The following is a 14,185-nucleotide window of genomic DNA, read 5'->3' on the forward strand; positions in this document are numbered from 1 at the left end:
GTTCATTTTCTATTATTGCATTGAGGAAGAAGGTAAAATGGGGGAGGAGAAAAAGAATCGCTCACTATTTTTGGGGGGGGGTGAAACGGATACGCCCCCGCAAAGCTTTCTCCCCCCCCCCAGCAAACACACCTCCCCAGGATTGCAACACAACAACAACAACACAATCCGGCCCTTTTCAATGCTACCAGGTTTGCAAAAGGGAAAACATAGATTTTCAACCCCCCCCCCATTTGCAAAAATAAGTGGGGGCACCAAAACAGGGTAAAAAAGAGAGAAAGGGGAATATTGGGGGGGTGAAGGGCTGCCTCCCCAGCCCCTCCCGCTTCCTTTCCCCTTGCAAATCCCCTCCCCCCCCTTAAAAACACACACACAGCTGCGCGCGCCATGCAATGAGTTTGCAAACAAGGGGGGGGAATGCAATACTCCCGGCCTGTTTTATTTATTTGGTGGGGGGGGCATTCAAACACCCCCCAATTTGAAGTCTTCTTCCCAACCATTCTCTCTCCCCCCCCCCCATTTCCATTGCAGAACTAGGAGATCCAGTCGTCTCTGGTTTTTGCAAATCCCTTTTTGCAAATGCAAGGGAGGCGGCTTGGCAAAAGCGCCCGGGGATCGGGGGACCCGGCCCCCGGCAGCCCTCCCCCCGGCCCGCGGCCGGTCCCCCTTACCGAGGCTCGGGCTCCGCAGTGCTGGCGCCACTGTAGATGGAAAAGGCACAGCCGGGCTCGGGAAGGGAGGTGCCGAGCAGGCGCCGCGCGGAGCCTTATATAGGCGGCGGCCCCCGCTTGCATCAGCTGAGCCCCACCGGCCCGCCCCTGCCTCCGCCTCCGCCTGGCGGGCCGGGAAGGGAAGGGCGGCAGAGAGGGGGCCTCTGCACATGGGCAGAGAGTTGGCTGCTCCTGCTGCCTCTGGGCATGGGCAGAGGGCCTCTGCGGCAGGAGAGAGAGGGTAAAGAGTACCTGAAAGCATGTGCAGAGTGTTTTTACTGCTCCTGCTGTCTCCCCTTGGAAGGGAGTGCCCCGGGCATGTGCAGAGTGCCTCTGCGGCAGGAGAGTGTGTGTACCTCTAAACATGTGCAGAGTGTTTTCTTCTCCTGCCGTCTCCTCTAGGAAGGGAGTGCCTCTGGGCATGGGCAGAGTGCCTCTGCAGCAGGAGAGAGAGGGTAAAGAGTACCTGAAAGCATGTGCAGAGTATTTTTACTGCTCCTGCTGTCTCCCCTAGGAAGGGAGTGTCCCTGGGCATGTGCAGAGTGCCTCTGCGGCAGGAGAGAGAAGGTAGAGTGCACATCTAAACATGTGCATAGTGTTTTATGCTCCTGCCGTCTCCTCTAGAAAAGGGGTGCTCCTGGGCATGGGCAGAGTGCCTCTGTGGCAGGAGAGGGAGGGTAAAGAGTACCTGAAAGCATGTGCAGAGTGTTTTCTGCTGCTGCCGTCTCCCCTAGGGAGGGAGTGCCTCTGGGCATGTGCAGAGTGCCTCTGCAGCAGGAGAGAGAAGGCAGTGCGTGCCTCTAAACATGTGCAGAGAGTTTTCTGCTCCTGTGGTCTCCTCTAGGAAAGCGGTGTCTGGATTAGTCCCTCCCTGCTGCCTTCCTCAACCCCCAACTTTTAACATCTTTTTGGTGGGTATTTCTAAATCCACAACCTGCAAACCTCCTTCTTTTATGGGTGACCTCTGCAAAAAACTAGCCCCTTTTTTTCCTCCTGGAGACCAGAGCCCACATTGCAGGATCTGTCCCCCTGCCCAACCCCATCCTGGCTTCACTTTTCCACACTGCCAGTTGTGACAGGGTGTGCAAGGAGTCAAATGCGTATGTGCAATTTCACATGCCCATTGTTAATAATAATAATAATAATAATAATAATAATAATAATAATAATATTTTATTGCATGACCAGATCGCCCAATCCAGCCTCTAAATCAACCCAGGAGTGTAGAGGGTGCGAAATACGCCACGATTCGTCTACCACGTTCGCCAAAGACAGATGCAACCCCAATCGGCGTTCCTGGATTGCGGCGGGTTGGTCTGGATGACCCCTGGGGTCCCTTCCTGGGATCTGTAACGCCGCCGTCTCTCTCCCACCTTGGGATTCAGGGAGGCTTGCAGCGTTTGAAAAGCATCGTTCGGAAATGCAAAGTGACAAGGGCAGGTTAATGAAAAACAATAATTAAGTGCATCGCAGCGCATTTGAAACCAGAAATTAAAATCCCGTTTGCCCTGCCCAGCAGCCCAGTAATCGCCATTGTCCAAAGGCCTCTCCAAGCAAGATCTGTCGCTGGAGAAGGAGAGCGAAGAGGGAGCCAGTTTAACCTCTCCGGAGAGGGACTCTGCCATATGGGAGCCACCACAGCAAAGGCTCTGTCAAGCCCCACCAGCCGTTCCTCCGTGATCGGGTAAGGCAGCTTCTAAAAACCAGTGTCTTTATGCAAACGGGCATCACTCTGTGCATGCTCAGAGACTATGATTTCCCCTTAAACTTCACATTGTTGTCATTTTAAAAGGCCCACGCCTATCAAGAAGGGGTTGACAGGCCCTCCAAGTGTCCCTATTTTCCAGGGACAGTCCCGGGTTTTCAGAAGCCGTCCCAGTTTCTGATTTTCCTTGGGACGTCCCTATTTTCATTGGAGGAATATACACCCTTTCGAAGATGTCCTCTGCATAGGGAAGTTTTATAATGTTATGTTTTTCTTGTCAGAGTGGCTGGAGCATTAATAATAATATTAATAATAATATTAATAATAATAATAATATATAATATAATATATAATATAATATAATATAATATAATATAATATAATTATATTATAATATAATATAATATAATATAATATAATATAATATAATATAATATTATATATAATTATATAATTATATAATTATATTATATTATATTATAATAATAATATTATAATATAATATTAATAAATAATATATAAAATTATTATTATTATTATTATTATTAAACAGGACGTCCCTATTATCACCAGAGAAATGTTGGAGGGTATTGCGCTCTGTGTATTCTCAGAGGTTAACCCCACTGCTGGCAACAAGATGAAAGTTAGCAGTCCAAGGGTCGATTATGAGGGGCTGGGTTCAAAAGCTGCTTTTTCTCCCTATACGTATGCAAAGCACCTCTCTGTCTCTGGAAAGTGAGTTTCCCCGTTGCATCTCTGCACGATGCGCCCGTGTGCATCCTTGGAATCATTCGTCGGGGTGGGAGAACCGGTTTTTCCACGCTTTTGAGCACAATTGAATGTTCCAAACTGCTCTAAATGCAAAGATGTGCAGGACAGATGAGGCAGCCTGTTCTCTCTCTGCGTGAGTCACTGCTCTGGTCTTGCCTAAACTGCAGGGAGCCTGGCCTGCTTATTTTGGGGGTAACTCTCTTGATTATTTGGGGGGCAACTCTCTTAGCAAGCATCTTTAGGAGGCTAGGTGGAGTGGGGTCACTGGGCAGAGAGATTGGGAGGTGGGGCTTATAATTTAATTAAACTCCCCCCACACACACTTCCTGCAGTGCAGGGGGTTGGTCTGGATGACCCCAAGGGTTCCTTCCAACTCTGCCCTTATATGATTCAGCGCCCATGCACACACAAGACTACATATTTGGATGGAGTCAGCCGGTCCCAGCAGGGAGGTGGAGCTAAGCCGTATCCCCAGGGAGATGCCTCTCTGTTGCCCCCCTGCCCGAGTCCCTGTTCTTCGTGCAACTCCTTCCAGTTTCAACACACAAGCGAAAGTTTAGGAAGCGACAAACAGTGTGTCATGGAGACCCGAAGCAGTTCCAAGCAGTTCCGACCTGCTGCAAGGCCTGCTAAGATTGTGCAAGCAATTTGTCTCCCCTCCAGCGAAATCTCCCTCCCTGTTCGCTTCTTCAATCACGTACGGACTCATTCCTGTCCGGTGTCTCGTGTGCCAAAGCGTTGCCTGTCCCTTCTGCCGTCAGGTGACTCTCCAAATCCTTTCCTGGGGAGAGCAGGGCTTGGTTTTGTAAGACCAGAGAGGTTTCTGTTTCTAAAGGCTACAGCTCACCCCAGAGAGATTCTTAAAGAGACATGCTTGGTTTAAAAATAAATAAATAGCATTGAGGTTTACAGAGGAAAATACAAAGCTTTGTATCTTTCTCCCGTGTTTTTAACCAAACAAAGACTTTAAAAGAACAAAAAAGGGGCAGGTATAGAGAAAGAAAAAGAAAGTAAAGAGAGAAGCTTGATTTCTCCTCCTCTGGAGGGCAGGACTCGAACCCATGGCTTCAAGCGACGAGAAAGGAGATTCCGACTCAACGTCAAGAAAAACTTTCTGGCAGTGAGAGCTGTTTGACCGTGGGGTGGTGGACTCTCCTTCCTGGGAGGTTTTTAAGCAGAAGTTGGATGGACATCTGCCACAGATGCTTTAGTTGAAATTCCTGCCTTGCAGCGGGTTGGACTGGATGACCCCTGGGGGTCCCAACTATGCAATTCTAGGATTCAAGACAAAATTCAGAAGCACGGACTCTGAATGGCACCGTCGTCGTTTAATTCCGCAGATAGGGAGCTTTGTTAAAAGCGGGGTTTTGGTAAGGAAATTCACCATGGTGGTGGTTCCTGACGCCCTGGGTCATGTTTGAGGTGTTCCTATTAGTATATGAAGCCCTTAAGAAGTTTACCTGCGAGAAAAACACAAGAAGACGGAAGAAGTTATAACAAAAAACTGAGATCACACGTGGGTGAAGGGGAGTGGGGAGTATAGGGGAATTTATAACATTATTTATAATATAAAAATTGTAATATAAAATTTCTAATTGCGTTGTATTTATATACAGCAAAGAGAAGTCTAGAGCAATTAGATATATTTTAATTTCGTTAACTATGCAATAGGCTTATATTAGAAAACAAATATGGATTTTGATTGTTGGTAATTTTTCTTTTTTCGGTTTTTGGAAATAAAGAAGAAGTTGTTTACCTGCGAGGCTGCCTTCGCTCAATGCCCCTTCTGCACGGCTAAGAACCAGATCTTTTTAGCGTCTGCACTTTGGAACTCCCTGCCACTTGCCGCCAGGCCTTCCCTGTACTATTTTGGGCACCTGCTAGAAACCCCAGCACGGAGGGAGGAGGAGAGGAGGGAGGCCTGTCCCACGCAGGGGGTGCTTCCGACGTTCTCACCTGGCCTACGCGTTTTGGCATCTGATCCACAGGGCAAGACCTACTGGGTTCCAGCTGCTCCGCTCACTAGGCCTGACGCTCCACCAAATCTCTTCCGGTTCCGTTCTTGCTAATGAATAGTTCACCCCAGTTTGTATCACATCAGACGTGACTGATCTGTAGACAAGACAAGAAACACGACAAGAGACAAAACAAGGACTGTTGTAACCAAAGAAAATCACACACGCACAAAAACACACACATTATCTCTAACTTGCACAGTGTGATTCACTCCCGACACCCTCGTTCTCCTCTCTCTCTCTCTCTCTCTCTCTCTCTCTCTCTCTCGTTCATTCAGCCTTTACAGTACTGGCATCATTTAGACAACAGAAATCATAAATGGTTAAAATAATAATCCATAATACATTGGTACTTGAGATGTATCAAACACATAAGACATATAGAAGACTCAGTAGACACCATTAACCCTAACCACTACATTCTTGTTATAAGTTTGATATTATTATCCTAAAAGGTAAAGGTAAAAGGACCCCTGACCATTAGGTCCAGTCGTGACCAACTCTGGGGTTGCGACGCTCATCTCGCTTTACTGGCCGAGGGAGCCGGCATACAGCTTCCGGGTCATGTGGCCAGCAGGACTAAGCTGCTTCTGGTGAACCAGAGCAGCGCACGGAAACACCATTTACCTTCACACCAGAGTGGTACCTATTTATCTACTTGCACTTTGTGCTTTTGAACTGCTAGGTTGGCAGGAGCAGGGTCCAAGCAACAGGAGCTCACCTCGTCGCAGGGATTCGAACCGCCAACCTTCTGATCGGCAAGTCCTAGGCTCTGTGGTTTAGACCACAACGCCACCTGCGTCCCTATTATTATCCTAATATGTATGTAAATATTAACAACCTACTAAATTTTGTAGAAACTCATTCCAAATATTGCCATACTTTTAAATTATAAAAATAGTTAGGCATCATTCCTTTTTTAATATATATATCATTTTCAACAGTCAGATAACATAAATTTTCGTCTTATACAGTGTTTTAGGCTTCCATCAACACCTCAGATGATTTTTCGTTCTTTATCACTTATTCTGCATTTATTAATTTCACTTAATTGTTATTAACTAATAATTTTCCTCATAGTCTTTCTTGCAATGTTTTGAATAACCCCCCTTACAAAACGTCTTGCAATCCTACTAGCGCAATCTGTTCAGTACAATTACTTTTCAAATAGTTTGTATATTTACAAGTTAGACATTATTCCGTGATGGGGATGCAAACCTACAAGTAAGAAGATGAGCCTGCAAAGGGCTGAGTAGGCTGTCTCTCTCTCAGCGCCCAGAACGGGGCATCGTGCAGGGAATCAACGGGAGGCCTCTTCTTTCGCCCCCCCAGCCCCAGCTCCTCTCTCATTGGCTGCCCTGCTCCCTGCCTCCTTCTCATGCTCCAAGGTTCGGGGATTGTGAATGTGGAGGGCGGTTGCAGATCGGAGGTGAACGGGGCCGCCTTGGCAGCGGCACCCAGGCTGAGGTGTGGCAGAGCAGGCTGACTCCCCGCAGCTCTCTTGAGTTTTATTGCTGCCTAAATTGCCCTCTGCTTGGTAGAGCGACCTAAATAACATTCCCAGGTGTTCTTGCAGGCCTTATCTTTATTATATATAGATATAATTTTTCATACAATAACAGAATCGTAGTGTTGGAAGGGACCCTCAAAGGTCCTCCAGCCCAGCCCCCTGCAATGCAGGAATTTCAACTAAAGCATCTGGGACAGATAATGCCATCCAACCTCTGCTTCGAAACCTCCAAGGAAGGAGAGGCCGTCACCTCCCGAGGGAGACCATTCATACTACTACTGGGAGCAGCTGCCGAGACCACATAACACCAGTCTTGAAAGACCTGCATTGGCTTCCAGTACATTTCCGAGCACAATTCAAAGTGTTGGTGCTGACCTTGAAAGCCCGAAACGGCCTCGGTCCAGAATACCTGAAGGAGCGTCTCCACCTCCATCATTCTGCCCGGACGCTGAGGTCCAGCTCTGAGGGCCTTCTGGTGGTTCCCTCCTTACAAAAAGTGAGGTTACAGGGAACCAGGCAGAGGGCCTTCTCAGTGGTGGCACCCACCCTGTGGAACACCGTCCTGTCAGATGTCAAAAAGAACAACTACAGTCATACCTTGGGTTAATTATGCTTCAGGTTGAGCATTTTCAGGTTACGCTCCGCGGCGACCCGGAGGTAACTGAACGTGTTACTTCCGGGTTTCGCCGCTCGCGCATGCGCAGATGCTCAAAATGATGTCAATGTGCATGCGCGGAAGCATGCGCAGACTTGCAGTCGCATGTTACGTTCTACTCAGGATGTGAATGGGGCTCCGGAACAGATCCCATTCGCATCCAGAGGTACCACTGAACCAGACTTTTAGACGACATCTGAAGGCAGCCCTGTTTAGGGAAGCTTTTAATATTTGATGCATTACTGAATTTTAATATTTTGTGGGACGCCGCCCAGAGTGGCTGGGGAAGCCCGTCCAGATGGGCAGGGTATAAACAATAAATTATTATTATTAGTTTTGTCTGCACAGGCTGGCAGCAGCTTTGTGGGGTTTTGGACAGCCAGTCTTTCCCTGGGTGCCGAACCCTGGACCCTAACCCCACAGCCCCTCCCTAGTGCATTACGGACCCTGTTTTCCTGCATTAAGCTGCAGTTTAAAGAGACAGCCGGGCGAGACAGCAAGAAACAGAGAGGACTGGAAACGTGAGTCCCCCTTTGCTGCCGCCAGGGCAGGTCACTCCTCCTCCTCTGGAGGGTAAGGCAGGTCCCTGGACTCTGCGGAGCGAAGGGGAAGGGCGTTATCAGCACAGAAAAACAGTTGCAGAGCTCTTGCCAAGGATTACATAACCGCAAGGTTACCACGAGACGAGGTGCGCCTGACTCCCTAATAACCCCGATAAGCAGAGCGGCTGCTTGGCTTGCAGAAGGAGCTGGCTCCTTGATTGATTGACAAGAGCCTCTTGTCTTTTTAAAAAAATAATATTTATTAAAGTTTCCAAAAAGTTACAAAAATGAGAAAGAAAAAATGAGAAAAAACAAAGAATATAAAATACAGAAAAATAAAAGCAGTTAAAAACATTTCCCTCTTTCCATGTCTTATCTTTCATTTACTTATTTCCCTGACCTCCTCACACCTCCCTTTTTTGTATTCTAGTTCAATTAAATATTCCAGCAAATCCTTTCCAGCTTGGTTTTTATCCTAATAGTTTATCCTAATATAGTATAATTTTACATTTTCATCTTTCAACAGTTAAAAAATCAATTTTTACCTAATCTTTTGTATCATTTCTGCTAATACCACATTACTTCATTCCAACATCCTTCTAACATTCCTGAATTTTACAATGTTTCTGTAGATAAACTTTAAATTTCTTCCAATCTTCTTCCACCGACTCTTCTCCCTGGTCTCGGATTCTGCCGGTCATTTCTGCCAGTCCCATATAGTCCATCACCTTCATCTGCCACTCTTCCCGGGTGGGTAGATCTTGTGTCTTCCAATACTTTGCGATGAGTATTCTTGCTGCTGTTGTTGCATACATAAAAAAAGTTCTATCCTTCTTTGGCACCAATTGGCCGACCATGCCCAGGAGAAAGGCCTCTGGTTTCTTCTGACAAGAGCCTCTTGTCAATCAATGCAGGCAACCCTTCCCCTCCCCCACCCCAAGTTTCTTCTATTAAGTTTTCCAAAATTTCACACATACATTTCTTATATATATATATATATATATAATTTTTTATTAGCTTTTTTTAACATCCCATTTCCAACAGTAATTAAACACATTTTTACATCTTATTCAATATTTTGACTTCCATCAGTCCAGTCTGAAAATTTCCCAATCAAATCTCTTAGTATATATTTCTTATTTTCCCTGTTACATTTAAAACTCTATTCTTTATCTACTTTGTAGCTCTTCATATATTTCTCCCTACAAAACTTATTGTAGTCCTACTAGCGTAATTTGTTGATTACAGTTGCTCTTCAAATAGTTCGTATATTTCTTCCAATCTTCTGTGAATCTCTGTTCCCGCAGGTTTCGAATGCTTCCTGTCATTTTGTCCAATTCTGCATAATCCATTATTTCCGTCTGCCATTCTTCTTTTGTCGGAATTTCTTCTTGCTTCCATTTCTGGGCTAACAATACTCTTGCCGCTGTTGTTGCGTATAAAAACAATTTAACATCTTGCCTATTAATATCCTGACCTATAATACCAAGTAGAAATGCTTCTGTTTTTTTTTAAATGTATATTTCAACATCTTTTTCATCTCATTATATATCATTTCCCAGAAGTTCTTTATTTTCTTACATTCCCACCACATGTGATAAAAATCACACATACATTTCAACACACAATAAAAACTCTTTTTCTCCGACTTCCCACCTCCTTTCCCACGACGTTCCTCCCCTTCCGCTGCTCCCTATTTTCTGTCTCTCAAACCTTGACAAAACAACTGTAATCTTTAAACCCCCCTGTGGCTCCGGGTTCGAATCCTGATCCCGTGATTGTCATGTTATAATATTTCTTTAAATAATTCGAAAAAGGGTTTCCTCTCTTCCACAAAAACCTTATTTTAGCTGCTAACTTTGCCCATCTGGCACAATCCATCACCTTCCTTATTCATTCTTCTTTGGTGAGAATTTCTGCTTCTTCCCATTTTTGTATGTGTAGAGAATCTTAGCTGCAGTTGCAAACAACTTAATTGTCTTAATTGTCTTTTTGGGGTAACTTCTGTCCCTATAATCCCTAAAAGAAAAGCTCCAGAGGTTGTTGTTGTTTTTTGGTATAGTAAACGTCCTTTTTATCTCATCATATATCATCTCCCCAAATGCCCCCGACGGTGCAGATAATCCCAGGCCACAAAAGGTCTCAGCTTTGTAGGTTCCTATGGAAATCAGAGCTTTGTACGCAATCATGAGGACTACAGCCTTGCGTCGCCTTTAGGGAAATGATAATATAACTCAACAGTTGCTTTGGAGGCAGGATCCCCAGTTAGGGCCAAGAGAGACCCCTACATGTAGCCCTCGGCTTTCTGCTCATGGGCAGATGCAGTCTTGGTTGCAATGGGCTCTGTCGCTCCCCAAGGGGCAAGCAGCTGTTGTTTTCTTGCAGTCCAGGTCTGCCATGCAAACCTCCTTCATTCCTGCGTTTTGCCTCCACCCCAGGGAGAAGGGAGAGGCAGTTTCACTTGCAAATTTTCTGCTTCTTGTGAAACCCTATCCATTTTTTTTTTTTTGTTAAAAAAGAACCAGCTCAAAAGCCCATCACGAGGCAGGTGCAGAGTGTCTCCAGCCTCCAAACACATGCCCTCCAACATTTCTCTGATGGAAATAGGGACGTGGGTGGCGCTGTGGGTTAAACCACAGAGCCTAGGACTTGCCGATCAGAAGGTCGGCGGTTCGAATCCCCGCGACGGGGTGAGCTCCCGTTGCTCGGTCCCTGCTCCTGCCAACCTAGCAGTTCGAAAGCACGTCAAAGTGCAAGTAGATAAATAGGTACCGCTCTGGCGGGAAGGTAAACAGTGTTTCCGTTCGCTGCTCTGGTTTCACTAGTCATGCTGGCCACACAACCCGGAAGCTGTACGCCGGCTCCCTCGGCCAATAAAGTGAGATGAGCGCCGCAACCCCAGAGTGGGCCCCGACTGGACCTAATGATCAGGGGTCCCTTTATTTGATCCCAGAATGTTGCACTTTTTGTTAAGGTAAAATGCAACATTCTGGGATCAAATCAGAAACCAGGACAGGGCTTCTGACAACTCAGAAAAATAGGGATACTGGCAGAGCCTTCAAACAGAATGCACAAATTCTGCGCCCACCCAATATTATGCTTGCTGCACCCATAACAGTTTCAGGATCCAGCCGGTCGCGGAATAGATCAGAGGCAAGAAAACGGCAGCTGGCAGAAAGTCTCGTGTGGCCCTCTTAAAGGCAGAAGAGCCCTGCCAGGGAGAAGCAGTTGGCAACTACGCACACTTGCAGGCCTGGTTGCACAAGACGCCGGTTGTGCAATATCCAGAAATGAAGCAGGATGCAAAACTGGAGAGGAGACCTGCCTCCCCCCCCCCCGCCAGTGTTTCTCCTCCAAAAGTCCTCTCCTAGGGGAGAGTTGCCAGGGGAGGGACCCCAAGCGCTTATGAGCCCAAGGAAATTGCTGACGCCTCCCTCCCTCTCTCCCTCATTGGTTTCCTCCCCTCCCAGCCCACTGGACAATCCCCCTCCAGCCCAGCAAAACATGTTTTCCTCTGGAATCTGTCTGCTACGCAGGCCGGGAGACCGTCCCAGGTTTCCGAGAAAGCTCTGGAGGCCTGGAATGGGCCTGACCTTCTTAAAAACCGCTGGAAGATCGCCTGAAAAAAAATGAGACCCTCGCTTGCTAGCTAGCCAGCTAGGCAGGCTGGCCTTCAAGAGAATGCCAAAGAAATCTGCCTTCTGTGTCTCTGTAGGAGCCTAGAATTGTACGGCTGGAAGGGACCCGGAGGGCATCTCGTCCACCCCCCTGCAAGGCAGCACACTTTTGCCCAACGTGGGGTTCGAACCCGCAACCCATCCTTTGCTCTTATTTAAACCGCTTTTGATTTTGAGCCGTTGAGGACTAGAATCTGGCTTTAAGGGGAGGGCAGCCGCAGGTCCCTGCTGGAGTGTGTCTGTTTTTGCATGCAAAAAGGTCCCAGCATCTCCAAGCAGGAAAACCCTGGAGGGAAGTTTTTGGGAGTCCAGCCCTCGCCTGCAGCCTCCTCGGTTCACCCGAGGCGAGCGGGCAAATTGCAAGGCTGGATTATCTACATATATCCACACTGGCTCCACCCTGCTTATCTGCAGCTGTACTGGCCTCTCAGGGTAAACAAATATGTGTTGCAGACCACGTTTCTCTCTCTCTGTTTGTGTGTGTGTGTGTGTGTGTGCGCGCGCCTATTCCCCTGGAGTTAACCCAATAATTCTTAAAGGTAAAGGAACCCCTGACCATTAGGTCCAGTCGTGGCCAACTCTGGAGTTGCAGTGCTCATCTGGGTCATGTGGCCAGCATGACTAAGTCGCTTCTGGCGAACCAGAGCAGCGCATGGAAACACTGTTTACCTTCCCGCTGAAGCGGTACCTATTTATCTTTTTGCACTTTGATGTGCTTTCCTGCTATGTTGGCAGGAGCAGGGACCGAGCAACGGGAGCTCACCCCGTTGTGGGGATTCGAACTGCCGACCTTCTGATCAGCAAGTCCTAGGCTCTGTGGTTTAACCCACAGCGCCACCCACATCCCCCATAATTCTTACAGCATTCCTAAAAGATTCCCACCCACCCTCTCTCATAACGCTAGACCGTGGACATGCAGTGAAGGTGAACACTGAGAGATTTGCTTCTGCTCAACAGAGTTAAACTGCGGAACTCCCTCCCACTGCAGGCAGTTAGGGCCACCAACTTGGGACAGCTTTAAAAACGGATCGGACAAACACACGGAGGAGCAAAAGGCTTTTGACGACTACTAGCCATGAAGAATACCCCAAGTATTGTTTCTAAAGTTTTCTGCCGTTGCCAATTTCAACACGAGCTTTTCCACCGTGGAGGCGCAGTATTTCCCTTTGGATCAGCTGTGTGGGGTTCCAGGGAAGGGGGCGAAATTTGGGCGCAGTTTGCATTTAGAAACAGACCGACCTCGTTCGCAATTTCCCCAAATAGCACGAGAACTGAAACACACAACTAGCCTTCGAAATCCGTGCCGCTTCTGAATTTTGCAAAGGAGGTCTCCAACCCCCCGAAAAGTGAACAGAAATGTGTAGATAATGAAAGGAACATACAAGACTGCATCCTTTGCTTGTTAAAAATAATAATAATCCTATTTTGGGAAAGCATCTTCTAAAAAAATGTGTGTGTTTTACATAGGAACTGTGTAGTATGTAATGTGATTATATATTACATTAGCTATACAGATGTATATGTTGTATACACATTTTAAAATGCAATATTTAACTGCAGGAGAGAGAAAGAGAGAGAGAGGAGTCATGAAAGTGTAAAGTTGGAGGGAACTCCAAGGGTCATCTAATCTAACCCCCCACAGTGCAGGAATCACAAGAAAAGAACCCCTGACTCTTTATAAGCAAACACACACAGCTCATAGACACATGCACACAACCGAGAGTCTGCACCTCTTCTCACCAACCCCAGGACTTGCCCCCCATCCAGGACCGTGATGAGGCCCTACAAATCCACCCATGGGAGCTGCGTGACGACAGCATTATGTTTGTGTTTCTATAGGAGAGATAATAATGGCCGAAATGTGGCGGGAGATGCTCCTTGGAATTAAAAACCATTGCAACCTGGTGCAGAAATGTGGCAAACTGAATTTTTGAGATGGGGGGGGGCTGAGGGAATGAGAAACTGAGCAGAACCGAAAGGGGCAGCTGCCTGCCTGAGGGCGCCGCTTGGCGGTGGAAGAGAAGCGCTCTGGGGAAGGGGCTGACCTACCCCATAAGTAAAAAAGAGAGAGGAGAGGACAGAGGAAGTTTGAGGGGCTTGTGACAACCGCTGGCCAGGTGCGCAGGTGGGGTGAGGGGGGGCCTTCAGCATTGTTGGCCAAGCCCCCAGGCTCCCATGCCAAGGTCACACTGTTGGGGAGCCAGAGCTTTCGAAGACGCGGGAGGGATCCTGTCCTCAAGACTTGGCCCGGCTCCCAGAACCAGGCCAAACAAGCCATCAATCGCGAGGAACCTGGCAGCTCTGAGCACATGATCCGAGGAGGAAAACAGAACGTCCTGGAGGGAAACACCACAGCTTGCGGGGGGAGGAGGAGAGAGACGCTAAGCTCCCTAGGCTGCTCCTCAGGCCTCCTCCGTGCTTTTTCCACACGCGCACCATGCGCACCCATGCGCCGTGCGAGAGCAAAAAGCGTCCCCTGACTTCGCGGTGACCTTTGTGGGAATTTCAGAAGGGTGAAAGTCACTCGGATTAGAGGAGCAGAAATTGCTGGCGTTTGCTTGCTGGTATGCGCGAGGCACATGCCCCACCCCACACCCCTG

General features: G+C 47.6%; 1 protein-coding gene across 1 annotated transcript in view; it reads right to left on the reverse strand.

Moving 5' to 3' along the window:
• The window catches only part of MKNK2 (MAPK interacting serine/threonine kinase 2), a 46,910-nt gene extending 46,121 nt beyond the window's left edge, over positions 1-789 (reverse strand). The window contains exon 1 of the mRNA XM_081896007.1: positions 672-789. The gene's annotated coding sequence lies outside the window, so the exon portion shown is untranslated. The remainder of the gene's footprint in view (positions 1-671) is intronic.
• Positions 790-14,185: the final 13,396 nt, after the last annotated feature.

The sequence above is a fragment of the Podarcis melisellensis genome (assembly GCF_964234715.1).
Source record: "Podarcis melisellensis genome assembly, chromosome: 18".
Classification (NCBI taxonomy): domain Eukaryota; kingdom Metazoa; phylum Chordata; class Lepidosauria; order Squamata; family Lacertidae; genus Podarcis; species Podarcis melisellensis.